The 20,430-nt window shown below is 35.9% G+C and overlaps 1 long non-coding RNA gene across 1 annotated transcript in view; it reads left to right on the top strand.

Annotated features, from left to right (window-relative positions):
* Positions 1-16,042, top strand: part of LOC140601338 (uncharacterized) — a 34,230-nt gene extending 18,188 nt beyond the window's left edge. The window contains exon 3 of the long non-coding RNA XR_012004357.1: positions 15,168-16,042. This is a non-coding gene — a long non-coding RNA (uncharacterized lncRNA). The remainder of the gene's footprint in view (positions 1-15,167) is intronic.
* The last annotated feature ends 4,388 nt before the right edge of the window (positions 16,043-20,430 follow it).

The raw sequence follows: 20,430 nt of genomic DNA, 5'->3' as shown, positions 1-20,430 counted from the left end.
TGACTTATTTATTTTATAACTGGAAGTTTGCCTCTCTTATTCCTTTTATCTATCTCACCAACCCCCCACCTACTTCCCTTCTGGCAACCACCAATTCTCTGCATTTGAGAGTTTGTTTTTGTTTGTTCATTTGTTTTGTTTTTTAGATTCCACATATAAGTGAAATCTTACGGAATTTGGCTTTCTCTGACTTATTTCACTTAGTTTAATACCCTCTAATTCTATCCATGTTGTCACAAATGTCAGGATCTCATTCTTTTTATGACTGAATAATATTCCATTGTATATATAGTCCACATCTTCTTTATCCATTCATCTATCAGTGAGCACTTGGGTTGCTTCCATATCTTGGCTATTGTAAAGAATGCTACAATAAACAGAGAGGTGCATATATCTTTTCAAATTGATATTTTTCATTTTCTTTGGGTAAATACCCAGTATTGGAATTACTGCATTTCATAGAATTTCTATTTTCAATTTTGTGAGGAAACTTCATACTGTTTTCTATAGTGGCTGTACCAATTTACACTCCCACCAACAGTCTGTGAAGGTTTCTTATTCTCCACATCCTTGCCCACACTTGTTATTCCTTGTCTTTTTGATACTAGCCCTTCTGACGGGTGTGAAATGATATCTCATTGTGGTTTTGATTTGCTTTTTCCTAATAAATAATGATGCCAAGCATCTTTTGATGTGTCTTTTGTACATTGTATGTATATCATCATCTGTATGTCTTCTTTGGAAAATATCTATTCTGGTCCTCTGCCCATATATTAAATCAGATTGTTTGGAGATTTTTGGTGCTGAGTTGTATAACTTCCTTATACATTTTGATTATTAATCCCTTACCTGATATATCATTTGCAAATACCCTAAGTAGATTAAACTATTAACTAGGTTGCCTTTTTGTTTTGTTTAGGGAAATCTCATTTATAATGGAGTCAGGGGATCCCTGGGTGGCGCAGCGGTTTGGCGCCTGCCTTTGGCCCGGGGCACGATCCTGGAGACCCGGGATCGAATCCCACGTCGGGCTCCCAGTGCATGGAGCCTGCTTCTCCCTCTGCCTGTGTCTCTGCCTCTCTCTCTCTCTCTGTGACTATCATAAATAAATAAAAGTTAAAAAAAAAAAATTTAAAAAAAAAAAAAAAAAAAAAAAAAAAAAAAAAAAATATAATGGAGTCAGGAAGCCCTAAAGGGGGAGCTTTCACCCATGTATGCCTAAACGAGGTTTCCTTACTTTCCATAGCAGCATAGCAAATAATAAAGGGAAAAAATTAAAGCATCAGTCACAAATCATGGAACGATTAAGCAGAGAGCTATTAAAAGGAAATTGACAATCATTGTAGAAAAATGAAGATGATATATTTCAAAGGGCAAAAAACAAGGAATCAAAAGTTTGGAGGTCTAGCCCAGATCTCTTCGTTGCTTAGCTTTAGGTAAGACATTTACTGCTCTGTGACTTTGTTTCCAAATCTATAAATTGAAGAGGTTGGAAAATCATGGTATCTGAGATCTCCTTCTAAAATGATGTCACTCTGTGCATCTAAGTTCTTTTTTTTAAATAAATTAATTTTTTATTGGTGTTCAATTTACAAACATACAGAATAACACCCAGTGCTCAACCCGTCATCTAAGTTCTAATCGGCGGGCAGCCCGGGTCACTCAGCGGTTTAGCGCTGCCTTCAGCCCAAGGCCTGATCCTGGAGATCCCGAATCGAATCCCACCTCGGGATCCCTGCATGGAGCCTGCTTCTCCCTCTGCCTGTGTCTCTGCCTCTCTCTTTCTCTGTGCGACTATCATAAATAAAAAAAAAAAAAAAAAAAAAGCTACACAAAACTTAAGATTAAATTTTACAGAGAATTCTATGTAGTTTTAAAATAATAATTTGAGAGTACCAGTTTATGTGAGGAAATGATTAAAATTATCTTCAAAAGAATTCTCTGCAGGGAGAAAGTCCAGAAATAATAGTGGAATATTTTTTAAGCAATGAAACTCCTAGACAAAATATTTTTAAAATCTTTGGGATAGAGCCAAAAACAAATATAAATATTGCTTGAAAAGCTTATATTGACAAAAAAAGAGAAAAAAGAAACCCAATTAGTCAAATTTATACTTTAAAAAAATGAAAACGGAACTGAGAAAAGGTATAGTAATAAATTTAACAGCACAGGTATAGTATTAGAGTGATAACTTAGTGTGAATGATAAATAAAACTACGAATTAACTCTCAAGTAAACCACCAGCCCAACTAATTTTTAAAAGGCCCAGAAAGTACATAAAGATAAAACACTGGGATCCCTGGGTGGCGCCGCGGTTTGGCGCCTGCCTTTGGCCCAGGGCGCGATCCTGGAGACCCAGGATCGAATCCCACGTCGGGCTCCCGGTGCATGGAGCCTGCTTCTCCCTCTGCCTGTGTCTCTGCCTCTCTCTCTGTGTGTGACTATCATAAATAAATAAAAATTTTTAAAAAAAAATAAATAAATAAATAAAGATAAAACACTGACAAAGAAGATATCACATAGATAGATAGATAGATAATAATTATGTAGCTAGATATTACTTAATAGTTATCATTGGGATATGGGATTACAGGTAACTTATTTATCTCTTTCTCTGTGGGGTGAGTGTGTGTTTTACATTTCTATAAAGAACATATGCTACTTTGTAATAGAAGCAGTATTTGGAAAAAATTATGCAACCAAATTTAGAAAACTTGAAGTAAGAAGGAAAGAAAAAAATGTATCCAATTGATTGACAGAAGGAAAAATTGGAGTGTCCAGTAAAGGACTGAAGAGATGTTCAACCTTACTAGTACTCAGAAGAGCACAAAATAAAATAATGTAAGGCCATTTTATATCTTCGGGTTTTGATAAATTAGTAAGTCTGATAATGCCATGTGTTGTCAAGGATGTGAGACACACGAATTCTCATATTTTCCTGGCAATAGTGTAAATTGGTAGTGATATACCTTGGCTCTCTGGGAAACAGGCTCTAAAACAGAAATCTGTATAAGGGATTATTGGGGAGCATGCTTGGGAACAACTCTTGTAAGGAGGGAGAAAAGTAGCTTTCAGCAGAGGAAGAAATTGAATCACTATATAGTTGCAACAGAGGCCTCAGCTAAAACCATTAGGGAGTTCTGGAGCTAGAATGGCCCCAAGACAAGAGGACAAGGACTTTGTATCTTTGTGTGGACCAGTTATTAGATATGGGTTATCAATGAGAAGGGGTCATAATCCTGAGTGAGATGGCTCCTTTCAGACAAGGATAATTTCTAGAGAGAGACACAACTATGAGCCATTAGCCTGAAACACTTCCAGTACCTGAGGCAGTGAGCATCTTGGTCCTCCAGGGGTTCTGGGCAGAACCCCACAGCATCCACATTGGTACTATGTTAGCCTAGATAATAGCTTCCCAGGGACACCTGGGTGGCTTAGTGGTTGAGCTTCTGCCTTTGGCTCAGATCATGATCCCAGGATCCTGGGATCAAGTCCCACATCAGGTTCCCCACAGGGATCCTGCTTCTCCCTCAGCCTATGTCTCTGCTTCTCTCTCTGTGTCTCTCATGAATAAATAAATAAAATCTTTAGAAAAAAATAGCCCCCCAGGTATGTCCACACCCTATCCCGCGGAATATGTGAATGAATATTGCTTTACATGGTAAAAGAGAATTTGAAGATGTGATTAAGGATTTTGAGATGGGGAGATTATACCAGATTATTTGGATGAGCCCAATGTAATTGTGAGGGTCCTTGTAAGAAGGGGCCAGAGAATCAGGGTGAGTAGTAAGGCGTGGCAATGGAAACAAGAGGCTACACAGGTGTAAGGAAAGGGCCAGAAACAGGAATGCAGGCAACCTCTAAAAGGCAGGAAAACATATTCTCGCCTGAAGTATTCAGAAGGAACACAGCCCTGCCAACACCTTGACTTCAGACTTCTGGCTCTCAGTACTGTAAGAGAATAAATTTGTTTTTTAATCTACTTAGTTTGTAGTAATTTGTTACAGAGACAATGGGAAATTAATACAATTGCTATCACTCAGACACCAATTCAGTAATATATACTAGAGTTAAACATGTACATATTCTATGATTAGAAATTCTTTTTCTCCTTTTCCATTTCTCTCTCCTGCTCCATCTTTCAAAATGCCACAAAGGTGTATTTCTAAAATACATTTCATCTCTTTCTGCAAACACCTTCCGTGCTTCCCCCCCCCCGCCCCCCCCCCCCCCATCTGTACCACACCTGCCCTGGCATTCAATTCTCTGTCATTGTCTGCAACCAAATCCTTTAAGGTACTCTGTTCTCCAGCTATATCCTACTAGTGCTCATTCCTGAATAGCACACTTTTATTATTTCAAGTCATACTGCAGCTTCAACACTACCTGAGAGGAACAGAAGAAAAGAATACAGGGATAGGAGTAGTGAAACCAAAAAAGCTGCTGTCCTTTGATGGTAGCACATCAAGTACATTTATCAATTGTCCTTGCAATTCTGGATGAGGGTGTGTCCATGTACCAGGATTCAGTCAAGCACATTAGTGTACAGACCCTAAATCTAGTCCCAGCTGAGACCTTGTGCTCAAAGCAGGAGCCTGGCTATGACAAAGGAGATGCCTTCATTCCTTGGAGCCCATTATCTATCACTACATCCAGGGCCTGACTCCCTACTACTTCCCCGATCTCATCTTCTACCCTTACAACTTCTACACTTACATCTTTCCCACCTTGTTGGCTTTCATGCACTGCCTTAAATTTGCCATGTTTATTTCTTGCTGCAGGACTGGCTTTTGTCATGTCCTCAGCCTCAGAACGCTATTCTCCTATATAATTTTAAATCATGGTAAAATACACACAAAAGCCACTGTTTTAACAAATTTAAACTGTACAATTTAGGAGCGTTTGGTACACTTACAATGTTGTACAACCATCACCACTTTAGAATTCCAGACAACTTCCTCACTGTAAAAAGAAATCCTACACCCACTAAGCAGCCATTCCCTATTTCTCTTCTTCATAGATCCTGGCCTTCTATCTCTATGGATTTTATTTCATATAAATGTAATCATATGACACATGGCCTTTTGTAAATTGCTTCATTCACTTAGCATAACATTTTCAGAGTTCATCCATGTTGAAACATATATCAATACTTCATTCCTTTTGATGACTGAATTGTATTCCATTGCATAGATACATCACAGTTTGTTTTTTCATTCATCAGCTGATGAATAGTTGGGTTTCTTCTATCTTTTGGTTATCATGAATAGTACCGCTATGAACATTCATGTGCAAGTTTCGGAGTGAACACCAATTTTCAATTCTTTTGGATATATACCCAGGAATGGAATTGCTGGGTCATATGGCAGTTCTATTTTTAATTTATTGAAGAACTTGTGAACTCTTTTTCACAGCAGCTGTACCATCTTACATTCCACCAGCAATGTAGAAGGATTCTACTTTACCCATATCCTTGGTCAACACTTGTTATTTTCCCTTTTTATTGTTATTTCTTTTTAGAAAATTATTGTTATAGCCATCCCACTATGTATGAAGTGGTATCACATTGTGGTTTTAATATTCATTTCCCTAATGACTAATGACATTAAGCATCTTTTCATGTGCTTGTTAGCCATTTGTGTATCTTCTTTGGAAAAACGCCCATTCTGGAATGTTTTTCAACACCATCAAGCAATCTGATTCTCAGCAAATGCTCAGAGTGTCCTACAAATTTAACTCCATTCTGACACTGTCTACCTGGGTATAGCATCAGATCTCACAGTTTAAGGACTCAGTCACACAAGACTGCTCCCACATCAGACACCAATTGCAAGTCCAGAGGTTCCCAAGATCCCTACCTCCAGTTCAGTCATTTGTTAGAATAGCTCAAAGGGCTCAAGGAAACATTAATTTAGCTTTATCAGTTTATTATAAGGATATTATAAAGGATACAGATGAAGAGATTCGTAGACTGAAGTCCTAAAGGGTCCCAGGAGCTTTTGCTGCTGTGGATGTGACATGTGCCACCCTCCAGCATGTGGATCCTTCCACTAACCCAAAAACTCATCAAATCATATGTTCAAGAGTTTTGAAAGAGTTTAATCTGCAAATCCTATCCGCCCTCCACACTCCCACGTCCCAACCCTGTCCATTCCAGAGGTTGGTAGTTGGAGCTGAAAGTTACAACCTTCTAGTCACTTGATCTTTCTGGTGATCAGTCTCAACCTGAGGCTATCCAGGGGTTCTACCCTAATTACCTCATTAGCATAAACTCCAGAATGTTTCAAAAGGATTCCTTATGAATAACAAAAAACACTCCTACTACTCAGGAAATTCTCAGGATTTTAGGTGCTTTGTAACTGGAACCCAGGACAAACATAAAATGTATTTCTTATTATGCCACTATTTATGTATTTTGCCCGTTTTTAATTGGGTTGTCAATTTTTTGTTGAGTTGTAAGTGTTCTTTATGTATTCTGGATACTAGATCTTTATAAGATACATGATTTGCAAATATTTTCTCCCTTTCTATGGGTTTTTTCACTCTCTTGATAGTGTCCTTTGATGTACAAAAGTTTTTAATTTTGAAGTCTACGTATTTTTTTCTTTTGTTGCTTGTGCCTTTGATGTCATATCTAGAATCCATTGCCAAATTGAGATCATGAAACTCTACCCTTATGTTTTCTTCTAATAATTTTATAGGTTTATCTCTTATATTTAGGTCTTTGGTACAACTTGAGTTAGTTTTTGAATATAGTGTGAGTTAAGGGTTCAACTTTTGCATGTGGCTATCTAGTTGTCTTAGCACCATTTGTTGAAGATAATGCCAGCAGGCTGGGTCCAAGTACCGGGCAGGAGCAGAGGGTGTCCTGTGGCACCTGCCAAGAGAGTCCGTGGCTTCATGCAAGACGGAAATCAAATATGATCAGCAGGAGGTGAAAGCAGAGTCTATTGAAGATATATTAAGAGCAGAAAACAGACAGAGCATCCAGGAGACTCAGAAAGAGAAGAGCATAAGTCTTGTCTTTGTTCAAGGTCTGGGTTTTGTTTTGTTTCGTTTTGTTTATTGAGGATGGTGTTCTGGTGTGGTGATAAGTGTACATGCCCTCTCAGGCATCCAGAACTGGTTAGAACAAAGACAAGGGCCCAGGAGCCAGGAGGCCTTGGCATAAACTTGGCTATCTCTGGAATAACCATATGATTTCTTCATCTAGTCATTCTCACCTGCTATTTCCTTAGACGTTATCTATTCTAGAGAAATAATTAATTCCTTGTCCCTTACAAGGAGGACATATGTTATTTGTATTATAAGGCATGTATAGAGTACTGTGGGGGTATAGGTCCTAGCAAGAATAGAAGCAAAAAGGTTTTTATGGAGTCCTTCATCTTCTCTGTCTCAAAGAGACTCTTCTTTTCCCAGTTGTGAATTGTATTGTCACCTTTGTTGAAAATCAATTGACCATACATAAATGGGTTTTGACTAGAGTTCTATCATTAGAGAAGTAGCTTCTAAAGTAGGTGTATGACACCTGAAAGTATTCAAAATAGCCTATTGGGTTACAGGAAGAAATTATTAAAACTGCATTTTTGTTCAATATGTAATATATAATTTATATAATATGTAATTTGATTAAATATATCTGTAAAATAATAAATTAAGCTTCTTAATATTTACCTTATAATTTAACACTGTGATATATCTTTTCTCTCTGTAGGAACTCTTGAAATAATTTTCAGGTCTCAGAGGACCTCTGTGTAAAAATTATTTTACCTAGAGTTCATAGTACATTAGCATGATCAGTAAATTATAGTTATAACAATTCAATAAAATATCCAATATTCTTTTTTTAAGAACTTATTTATTTATTTGACAGAGAGAGACAGAGAGCATAAGCAAAGGACCAGGAGTGGGAGAAGGAGGCTTTCCATTTAGCAGGGGGCCAGATGAAGGCTCAATCCCAGAACCCTAGGATCATGACCTGAGCTGAAGGCAGATGCTTAACACACTGAGCCACCCAGGTGCTCCTTCAATGTTCTTCTGAGTATAAAATGATATATATATTTTTGAGGATCTCTTTATTTTGACTAATTGGCCTGTCATTTTTGTGTGGTTCCTCCTCCTGATAAAAGATATTAACTCATAATACCTACTTGATTTTTTTTACTTTGTCTATAGATCTGAAATTTTTATCAAAAATTCTACTCAATGAAATGCTAATGAGGTTGGTATGCAGTATATTATGTATGTAAGAGTAGTTATTTTCCTTATTTAAGATTAAAATCTTTTAACCATTTATTATTTTATTTTATTTTATTTTATTTTATTTTGGAGTTCAGTTTGCCAACATATAGCATATCACCCAGTGCTCATCCCGTCAAGTGCCCCCCTCAGTGCCTGTCACCCAGTCACCCCAACCCCATGCCCACCTCCCTTTCCACTACCCCTTGTTCATTTTCCAGAGTTAGGAGTCTCTCATAACCATTTATTCTTGAAAAAGAATCAGATAGTTAAGATTAGCTTACCTTGCTTGACTTTTATTTCCTTATTGCCTTGTCATAAGTAAATATTTAAAACTTACAAGACAAATATAATTTTTTGTTAAATAACTGACTTATGACAAAATGAAATTTAATTTTTCTAAAGGGCAGATTTAATTTACACAAAAGCTGTAAATTGATTTTAATTAATGTTATTTACAATGTGAAATTTACTGACAATATGGAAAAGAAAAACTACTAAAACTATAAAACAAGCATTATCAATAAAATATGGCCTAAGACAATTTTTTGTATATTTTTTATTGGAATTTGATTTGCCAACACATAGTATAACACCCAGTGCTCATCCCTCAAGTGCCCCTCTCAGTGCCTGTCACCCAGTCCTAAGACAGTTTTATTCAAGACAGTGTAAAAGCATTTCCTTATTGACCAACATGATCAAGCTCCCATTGCAAAATTGCAAAATTATTATAGACATGTGTTACTTCTTGATCTCTTTTATCAGACTACATAAAAGCATTAAAAATATTCTTTCTGAAACTAAAACTAAATAATGAAATTTACCTTTTCGTTAAAACCTGTGCTTGTTTTCTGTTGGTTCCACACAAAGATTTCATTTTTAATAGAAAAAGACAATTTCTGATGCTTGTTAAATAAGAAAAAAAGCTTATTTACATATTTTTAAAAATTAAGCACTTCAGCAAAATGTCCATTGTTTTCCCTTGAAAAGCAGGATCCCACTTTTGCACAGAAATCCAGAACTTGTCTAAATTAAATCTTATCTTGAGCATACTATCAGACTGCAGCTCAGAAAGTCCTTCTCCCCAAGTCATATTTTCAGGCTGAACAGAAGATTCAGTGTTTACCCAAGTCAGACCCTTGTATTGACAGGGAGAGAACATATCACTGTGGTTCTGTGGTTCTCCCAAGTGGTGTTCAATAAAATGTGAGACTTGCAGAAGCCCTTTTCACCTTCAAACCCAATCAATAGTGGAGACATGTCAGGATTTCCTTTTGCAACATAATTTAACACAAGATTCCATTTCTTTTAAATCCAAGAATCTTGCCAATTGTAGTCAAAACTTTCTCTGAGCTTTTGATTCATCTTTTAGCCCAAAACTCCTGTTGAGAATTCTTCCTCTGCTAAGCCAGCAGATTTCTCTTTGTAGTAGATTTATGTGCCCTTTATCCAGGAATTCACACAGTTTAAAAAATATTCTCCAATGAATTGTTCTCTCCTTAATAAAGTTGGCCATTATTGTTACATCGTCTAGACTTTTAAAATTTCTTCATTAACCGGCTTCAACACCAGCACCTCTCTGTGAAGAAAATAGTGTGTTATGAACAAAGTTAGATTTTCTTATGTTCATTAGAGGTAAAGCCTCTTCTGGAGCCAACCATCATTACAGATGCCAACACAGTTCCTCTAGGACAGATCTTTTGATTCCAAATATGAAGACTAAACATTAAATGTTATCTTTGTCTTGCTTTGTTTGCACAGCTCTTTGCATCAGAAAAGAAAAAAATATTCTCAATTTCCACTCTTTTCAAAAATCTTAACAAATGTTATGATAAGACATTTAATGGTAATATCTGTTGATTCATCAACTTCAATAGAAAAGCAATTGCTGTTCAACTTATTACACAAAACTTCTTTGTGCATAATGTTACATGTCAACAGTATGTTGACTGATTGGGCTACTAGAGAGTAAGATTTTCATTGTTATATTGCATCTTATCCTAGCATTTTACTCACTCTAATTTTATATGCCCACATTATTAGGTTCTCACCAACTGGGTGCCTTTTACTTTCTGGACAACAAATAAACACTACTAAATAACTTGCTTCCTGAGCCTTTTCACTGATTATGACTTTTTTTAACTAGAACTTTACTCTGTTTTACGATTCCAATCGCCGTTTAAAATATTTGTCAAATGACTCTGATTTGGAGTTAAATGTTTCTGCAATTTGCGGGAGACATTGCTTATGTGGAAGTTGTTTAACACAGACAATGCACCCAGGAATAAAACAGCTAGGATTACCAGACTCCTTTGTCTCTGAGTGCAATGAGATGCTTCAAAAGATTGAAACACTTCATCATTGACTTTATCAGAAGAGTCCACAGATGTAGACCCAGAATTGTTCTCTTCCATCTCATTGCTTGTCTTTAAAAATCACCAATCACCACGTTGTTGAGAGATATATGATAGAATATTAGCCATCAAAAAGCATGAAATCTTACATCAGTGTAGATGGAACCAGAGGATATTATGCTGAATGAAATAAGTTGATCAGAGGAAGATAATTATAATATGATCTCACTCATATATGGAATTTAAGAAACAAAACAGGATCATAGGGGAGAAGAGGGAAAAATAAGACAAATCAGGAAGGGTGACAAATCATAAGAGACTCTTAACTGTAGGAAACAAACAGAGGGTCACTGGAGGGGAGGTGGGTAGGGGCATTAAAGAGGGCACGTGATGTAATAATGAGCACTGGGTGTCATATGCAACTGATGAATTACTGAACTCTACATCTGAATTTAATGATACGCTATATGTTAGCTAATTGAATTTAAATAAAGTTAAAGAAATTACCAAAAAAAATCACAATTTTGAATAAACACATATGCTTAAAAACACAAACACTGGCGTACTTGGGTAGCTTAGTAAGTTAAACATCTGACTTCACCTTGGGTCATGATCTTGGGGCAGTGGGATGGAGCCCTGTGTTGGGCTCCAACCTCTGCAAGGGGTCTGCTTGTCCTTCTCCCTTTGCCCTGACCCCTGCTCATGCTCTCACTCTCTTGCTTTCTCTCTTAAATAAATAAATAATCTTTTTTTAAAACCCCACAAACACTAATAAACAAAAAATGGTAGAATAATAAATAAATACATGAAAACAAGGGGCTCTCCATTTTCATTTTGCACTAGGCCTTGAAAATTATGTAGCTGATCCTATTTCAGGGTAGGAAAAAAAAGGCAAAGTTCAAGTACATATTGTTCTCAGACTTTCTCTTTAAGACACCCACAAGCTCCCAGAACCCTTATATGATCCTAATGGGAGTTGGTAAGGAAGAGTTCTCCATCTCCAACAAAAATGGGGTTTTGGAAACTCTGGCAAATAGGCGATGAAACAAATTTTGTTTGATTTTGGAACACAAAAGAATATAAGATTTCTTGTCCTTTGGGTGAAAGAAAATTCTTTCAATTCTTTCTTTACAAAGAAAATTCTTACCCCTTCCATGTAGATTTTATTATGTCAATCTTATGTTTAAAATTCTGTAGTGAAAGAAAATTCTGTATTGGCTCTCCATTATCTGGAAGCAAAAGTACAAACCCTGTAGTAAAGTATTCAAGGTTTTGTGTGATCTAATAGTACCCTAGTCCTGCTGTCCACTAAATTGTCTCTCCAGTCTCAGTACCAAGCCTTCCATCCACTCCTGCCCCCCTCCACTCAGATTCCATACCCAACTCCAAATAGTCAACCACTGATACTAGTTTTTTGTGAGTATACAGAAACCTTAAACATTTATACAAGTAAACAATATGTATTTTGCTTCCCTTCCAACACAAAATACGGCATAGTGGACTCACAGTTCTATCCATCCTTTTACTTATGCTACTGTCTTTGGTCTGGGGTATATTTCTATAGCATCTTCATATAAGTCAAGAAGTCTTTGACACCCATTGCAAACACCTCTCCCTGAAGCTTTCCCAAACCTCAAACTGCAATGAAAGATTATGTTCCTGGAAAATTAAACAGGCACATTAAAATTAAACTATAACTGGCTGTTTATTATGTCAGAAAGTGTCTTGGTTCTTATTCGACATAGCAAAAGACAGACTCTATATTTTAGAGAAAAATCATTTGGAATAGCTGTTATTTGACAGTTTTGACTTAAAAATTTCAGGGGTGCCTGGATAGCTAAGTCAGTTAAGCATCCAACTCTTGATTTCTGCTCAGGTCATGATCTCAGGGTCATAGGATCAAGTCCTACATTGAGCTCAACACGGGGCAGAGTCTGCTCCAAATTCTCTCTCCCTCTCTATCCACTCCCCATTCGGTCACTCATTAGCTCTCTCTCTCAAATAAACAAAATCTTAAAAATGTCATTTCATATGGGTAATCTAATATATTTGAATTTAAATAAAACTTTCCTCTACCTTTTTAGTTTCCTATACGATTCTTTCTTCAATAACCAACAAGCACAGCATTTAATGACATACATTCGTTTATTCCAATACTTCTCATCATTATATGAACCTTGTATGAATCTAAGGCTTCCTAGGTTTATAATTGTCTTTTATTTCCATATTATACATGGTGCTTACTCAACAGTAGTGAACTTTTTTACTATCTGCACCATCATCATCATTAGCACAATCTGTACATATTCTTATCAACTTTACAACCTACTGCTTTGATAAGCAAAGCATGAAATCACTCAGACATTACAGCTGGTGTTGCTTCCAACAATGTTTTTCTTGCTCTGCTTGCTAGTTCTAAGTGAGGTTATAACAACAGTAGTTGATTCATGTCAAACACTGTGTTCTTTAATTAATCAATCATCTCATAACTAATTCATGTTAGAAAAACTTGTGCTAGAGTTCTCCTCTTGCAGATGGGCTCTCCATCCCTAGCAGCAAGCATGCCCTCAAACATCTCTGGGCCCACAGCCAAAGAATTCAGTGACCAAACAAGAAGAAAAGAAGACCGGCCCAGTTACAAAATGTTTGGACAAGGATTCTGATTGTTCTGGCTGAGGTCATATGCCTATCCCTGAACTAGTCATTGTGGCTAAAGGGATGGAATAATATTATTGTCCAAGCACCAGGTTATTAACGGAAGAAAGTGGGAAGGCAAAGGCATCCTGAATAGATAAGAACACAAAATACTACACCATATTAAATTGGAAGATTCCCCCAACCACCCTTTATCCACTGGGTTTGTTTTGCCTCTTGTGTTATATAAATACTTGTTATATAAATAAGTTTAATTTTTTTTTCATAAGAAAACCTTCAAAGAGGTTAACAGTGCATGTGTTCCCTTTGTTTCTTCCTTTCTCCAACCAGTGACCCCACTGCTGGCTTCCTCCTGGGTATCTAACCATTCCTTCTCCCTCCTCTGGACTTTCTTCCCTAGTCCTTGCCCTACCCTGGAGATGTTGGCCCTTTTCTTCACTATGCACATTCTCTCTGAGTTAATTAGCATTGCCCCACTGCTCTATTATTAGCACACACCAGCATTTCCTATGCTTTTGGACTCTTTCTGACTCTTCTTCTTTCAAACAGGATTTACCCAAGTTTCACTTAAAATCTTTTTTTTTAATTTTTTTTTAATTTTTTAATTTTTTTAAAATTTATTTATGATAGTCACACAGAGAGAGAGAGAGAGGCAGAGACACAGGCAGAGGGAGAAGCAGGCTCCATGCACCGGGAGCCCGATGTGGGATTCGATCCCGGGTCTCCAGGATCGCGCCCTGGGCCAAAGGCAGGCGCTAAACCGCTGCGCCACCCAGGGATCCCAGTTTCACTTAAAATCTTGCAACAACTCACTCTTAGGAATTTTATAAATTATTTCATCATTTGTATAAGTTAGGATTATATTTGCCTACATTTAAAGATAGCTGGTATCTTAGTCCATTTAGGTTGCTATAACAAAAAATATCCTACACGGGGTGTCTTAAACAACAAACATTTATTTCTCACAGTTCTGAAAACCGAGAAGTCCAAGATTAAGGTGGAGGCAGACCTCCCTGAGCCCCTTTATTATTTTGTAAAAAAAATAGATAGATAGATGATAGATAGATAGATAGATAGATAGACAGATAGATAGATAAAAGCAATTTTACAAGATCAACAGCAAAAATACATTATTGATTTCTTTGCCTTTCCTTAAGTAGGATTTTTCTTCATTTCTATTTCATCTATTTTTATCCATTGTTTAATGTTTCAAGATCCCCAACCCTGGAGAAATCCATCTGCCTAGCCCTATTTACGGTGAACTGCTCACTCTAATCCCAGTAAAAAGCAATGCTATTTGCATTGTGTTTGTTCACAGATTTTCTTTTAAAAAGCACATGCTAAAAAAAATAATAAAAATAAAAAAGGACATGTTAATAATACATGAGTTTATCACAGTCTTCTCTTATGGAGCTTATCTTAAAGTGATATATGTGCACTAACAGTGGGAGTTGTAAATTGGTACTATTTCTTTGAAGGGCAATTTGGAAAATATATAAAAACATCTTTTAAATGTTGATGTCCTTTGAAAAGGCAATTCTTTTAGAAAATTTCTCCTAATTTGTGAAATCATATGGTAGAATCAGAGGTTAGCAAAGTCTTGTTTGAAATCTCAAATAATTGGAAATATCAAAAATTAGGGCATTGATTAAATAGCTAATTGCATGTCCATACGAAAATTAATGATGTTGCAGAGATGCACCAACTGAAATGAAAAGAAAATTCAGAATATATTGCTAAGTGAAAAGAACAACTTATTAAAAAAAAGTATGTGAGGATCTGTTATCCTGTTTTTGTTTCTTTTAAGAATGTATAGGAAAAAGGATCTCTACTAAGGCATTAATAAATAGGTGGGATTATGAGATTATGGTTATGATATTCTCTGCTTACTTGCTCATATTTTTCTATTTTTCTCTGAAGATCACAGACTACTTGTGCAATCAATGACAACAATAAACAATGCTTTGATTGCTAGAAGAGTTATTTGAAAAATTAATGACCCTGCCAAGAGGTTAGGCATCACCTGTTCTTCCCAGCCCAGCTAAAATAAGCCTATTCCAGTACAGGTCTAGCCTTCTGGCAAAAGGAGATATGTCTTCAAAAACCAAGTTGTCTCATTTCACACCCGGACCAACAAGCAACTGCAGAACTATCAGGAATTACAGGTTTCACAACTGGAGGCTCTGACGCAGACAATTTGGCCCAAATTTCAACAGATACACCCGTTTGCTAAAGGAATGAAGGCTTCAAACCTCACTCACTGTCTCCAGAATGAATTAATATTTTATCAAAATTTGATACTGTTTCCTTAAAAAAAGATCTTTCTATATTTAACTACTCTAAGATACATAGCAAAATTAGCAAAGCATTCTGAACATCCTAGATTCTCTCAATTATAGCCTGTCTACATAGTTTTGGGATTATCATTGCCCTACTATACAATTATTATCATTATTAATCACATTATTGAGTACATACAACACACTAAGCACCATACTATGTACATTATATGTATTATTTAATTTGACTTCCTAGCCCACTTTAAAGCAGGTGCTTTTATTATCATATATAATGTGTGTGTGTGTGTGTGTGTGTGTGTGTGTGTAATTTGAGTCGGGTTATTACTAGCCCTGGTGGTAGACAAATATAAATGGATAACCCAGGATTTCTCTTCCCCATTTCCTAACAATACCTTGGAAAATGGGGATGATGAGAGTATCTATTCACAGGATGGTAGTGAGCTTTATATAAATGAATATATGACTATCACAAATAAAGCTGCCATACACATTCAATTTTTGAGGCTTTGTATGGATATGTTTTCTTTTCTCTTGGGAAAATGAATTAGTGGAATGGCTGGTTCATAGGGTTAGTATATGTTTAACTTTAAAAAAAAATCTGCCAGATAGTTTTTCCAAAGTTGACATACCATATCATATCCTCATCAACAACGTGTGAGTTCTAGTTCCTTTAAATTGTTACCAACATTTGGAATAGTGATTTTAGCTATTCTGGTATGTGTATAGTAATACCTCATTGGTTGTAATTTATATTTTCCTAGTAGCTAATGATGTTGAGCACCTTTTCATGTATTTATTTGCCAACTATATATCTTTTTAAATTAAGTGTCTATTCAAATCTTTTGCCAATTTATCATGGGTTATTGTTTTGCTTATAATTGAGTTTTAAAATTTTTTGCATATCTTGGATCTAAGACTTCTATCAGATATATGATTTGAAAATAGTTTCTTTGTCTATGGATACTCCTTTTATTCTCTTACCAGTGTCTTTTGAAAAATAAAAATATTTAATTTTGATTAAGTCAAATCTATTCATTTTTTAATGAATTGTACTTTGGTTAGCATATCTAAGAGATATTCATTTAAACTATTGCCACAAACATTATCTCTTATGTTTTCTTTTTAAAGTGTTATAGTTTCAGAGGGTGCTAGGGTGGCTCATTTGGTGGAGGGTCCAACTTTTGATTTTGGCTCCAATCATGGTCTCAGAGTCATGGGATTGAGCCCTATATCTGGTTCTGCACTCAGTCTACTTGGAATTCTCCCTTTTCCTGCCCCTCTGCCCCTTCCTCTGCTCCATCTCTTTCTCTCTCTCTCAAAAGTAATAACTAAATAAGTCTTTTAAAAAGTTTTTTATAGTTTCAGACCTAAGATCCATTTTGAGTAAATTTTTGTACATGGCATAGGTATGGATATAAATATAGTTTATTTGGGTTTTTTGCATATTGATACCCAATTGTTCTAGCACCATTTAAAGACACAAAATTGTCTTGCACCTTTGTAAAAAAAATCAGTTATCTATATACGTATAGGTTTATTGGTGGACTTTATTGTTTCATGGATATATTTCTATATTTGTACCAATACTACACTGTCTCAATTACTGTAATTATATAATAATTATTGATATCAGGGTTAGTTTTTAATTTTTACTTTTTCAATGAAGTTTTCAACTTTTTAAGGTCTTTTGCATTTTCATATGAATTTTAGAACCAGTTTGCCAATTTCTACTAAAAATCTGATGGGATTTGGATTAAGATTGCATTAAATCTATAGAACAATTTTGGGAGAAATGACATCATAATATTGAGTCTTCTGAGCCATGAACACAGTATACCCATTTTATTAATTTATTTAATTTCAGTGATGTATTGCCATTTTCAGTGTACAAGTCTTTCATATCTTTTGTCAGTTATATCTAATTAATATTTCTATATTATTATAGATGGTAATTTTTATTTCAATTGTTTATCATCAGTATATAGGACAACAATTGATGTCTATTGGTCTTATATTCTACAACCTTGCAAAACTCATTTATTCTAAACCTGCAATGGAATTGGGAGACTCTATTGAATTTCCTACATAGATTATTATGTTATCTCAAATAAAAATAGTTTTACTTATTCCTGTCCAATCAGGATGCCTTTTTAAAAAGATTGATTGATTGATTGATGATTGATTGATTTTAGAGTGGGTGAAGGAGCAGAGGGAGAAAGAGCCTTAAGCAGACTTTGTGCTGAGCACAGAACCCAAGATGGAGCTCAGTCTCAAAACCCTGTGATCATGACCTGAGCTGAAATCAAGAGTCAGACACTTAGCCAACTGTGCCACCCAGATGCCCCTGAATGCCTTTTATTCTTTTTATTACACTAACTAGAATATCCAGCATGATGTTAAATAGAAAGGAAAAACATTCAGTCTTTTACCATTAAGTGTATTATAGGATTTTTGGAGATATCCTTCATCATGATGATTATATGACTTTTCTTTTTGAAATTATTAATAAGGTAAATTACATTGACTGATTTTCAAATATGAAGCCAATCTGGCACTCCTGGGATAAACCCCACTTGCTTATGATGTATTATCTTTTTTATACTTCATTGGTTTAAATTATTAAGATTTTGTTTAGAATTTTTGCATGTCTGTTTATAAGGGATATTGTTATATAGTTTTGTTCTGTGAAGTCATTGCTTGGTTTTGATATCAGAGAAGAGTTTATAAAATACTATTTAAATATTTGGTAGAATTCACCAGTGAAGTGATTTGAACCTTTGAGTTTTCTTTTTTAATTACGGATTCAGGGATCCCTGGGTGGCGCAGCAGTTTGGCGCCTGCCTTTGGCCCAGGGCCCGATCCTGGAGACCCAGGATCGAATCCCACGTCGGGCTCCCGGTGCATGGAGCCTGCTTCTCCCTCTGCCTGTGTCTCTGCCTCTCTCTCTCTCTCTCTCTCTCTCTCTCTCTGTGTGTGACTACCATAAATAAATAAAAATTTAAAAAAAAATTTTTTTTAATAAAATAAAAAATAAAAAAAAATTACAGATTCAATTTCTTTAACAGATATGGGGTTACTCAGGCCATCTATTTCTTCTTGAATAAACTTTAGGAGTTTGTGTCTTTCAAATAATTTGACCATATCTTCCAAGTTGTTGAATTTATTTGCAAAAACATGTTTATAATAATCCCTGTTTGTCCTTTGATATCTGCAAAATATGTTGTGATGGCACCTTCCCCTTTTTATGCTATTGTTGTCTTACATTTACTAATACATGTGGTATAAACCCCATAATGCATTTTTATTATTATTTCGTCATTATTTTCATTTAAAAAGTAAGCTCTCTTTTCAAGAGACCTAAATAAGAAAAGCTCATATATTTACCATATAGTTGCCATTTCCAGTGCTTTTTATTCCTTTGTGTAGATCTATATTTCTGTTTGGTATCATTTTCCTCCTGCTTTCAGGACTTTATTTAACATTTCTTTTTTTCAGTCTATACAGTGTACTTTCCTTTTTTGTAGTTTCAAGTTTTTTTTTTAATTTTTTTTATTATTATTTATCTATGATAGTCATACAGAGAGAGAGAGAGAGGGAGGCAGAGACACAGGCAGAGGGAGAAGCAGGCTCCATGCACCGGGAGCCTGACGTGGGATTCGATCCCGGGTCTCCAGGATCGCGCCCTGGGCCAAAGGCAGGCGCCAAACCGCTGTGCCACCCAGGGATCCCCAAGTTTTTATTAAAATTCCAGTTAGTTGGGATCCCTGGGTGGCGCAGCGGTTTGGCGCCTGCCTTTGGCCCAGGGCGCGATCCTGGAGACCCGGGATCGAATCCCACGTCAGGCTCCCGGTGCATGGAGCCTGCTTCTCCCTCTGCCTGTGTCTCTGCCTCTCTCTGTGTGTGTGTGTGTGTGACTATCATAAATAAATTTTAAAAAAATTTAAAAATTCCAGTTAGTTAACATATAGTGCAATATTAATTTCAAGAGTAGAATTTAGTGATTCATCACTTATATATAACATCCAGCACTCATCAGAGCTACCCTTCTTAATACCCATCACCCATTTTTAACCCAAACCCTCACCAGCAACTCTTAGTTTATTCTCTGTAGTTAAGAGTCTGCTTTATGCCTCTTTTCCCCTCTATGTTCATCTGTTTGGTTTCTTAAGTTTCACATGAGTGAAATGATATCATATTTGTCTTTCTCTGACTGACTTATTTTGCTTAGCATAATACACTCTAGCTCCATTCATGTTGCAAATAGCAAGATTTCATTCTTTTTTTATGACTGAGTGATATTCCATTGTGTATATATACCACATCTTCTTTATCCATTCATCAGTCAATGGACATCTGGGAACTTTCCATAATTTGACTATTGTTGATAATGCTGCAGTAAACATCAGGGTGTATATATCCCACCAGACCACTATTTTTGTATCTTTGGGTAAATACTCAGTAGTGCAATTGCTGGATCAGGGGGTAGTTCTATTTTAACTTTTGAGGAAATTCCACACTGTTTTCCAGAGTGGCTGCACCAGTTTGTATTCCCACCAACAGCATAAGAGGGTTTCCCTTTCTCCACATCCTCATCAACAGGTATTGAGCCAGTTTCCATGTGTCTGTTAGCCATCTGTAGGTCTTCTTTAGAAAAGTGTCTATTCATGTCTTCTGCCCATTTTTTAACTGGATTATTTGTTTTTTGGGTGTTGAGTTTAATAAGTTCTTTATAGATTTTGGATACTAATATTTTATCAGATATGTCATTGGCAAATATTTTCTCCCAACCCTGTAGGTTGCCTTTTAGTTTTGTTGATTGTTTCATTTATCATGCAGAACCTTTTAATCTTGATGAAGTCCCAATATTTAATTTTTGTTTTTGT

Source organism: Canis lupus, chromosome 12, assembly GCF_048164855.1.
Source record: "Canis lupus baileyi chromosome 12, mCanLup2.hap1, whole genome shotgun sequence".
In the NCBI taxonomy this organism is placed as follows: domain Eukaryota; kingdom Metazoa; phylum Chordata; class Mammalia; order Carnivora; family Canidae; genus Canis; species Canis lupus.
Note: the sequence above shows the minus strand (reverse complement) of the source record. Positions and strands in the feature narration are given on the sequence as shown.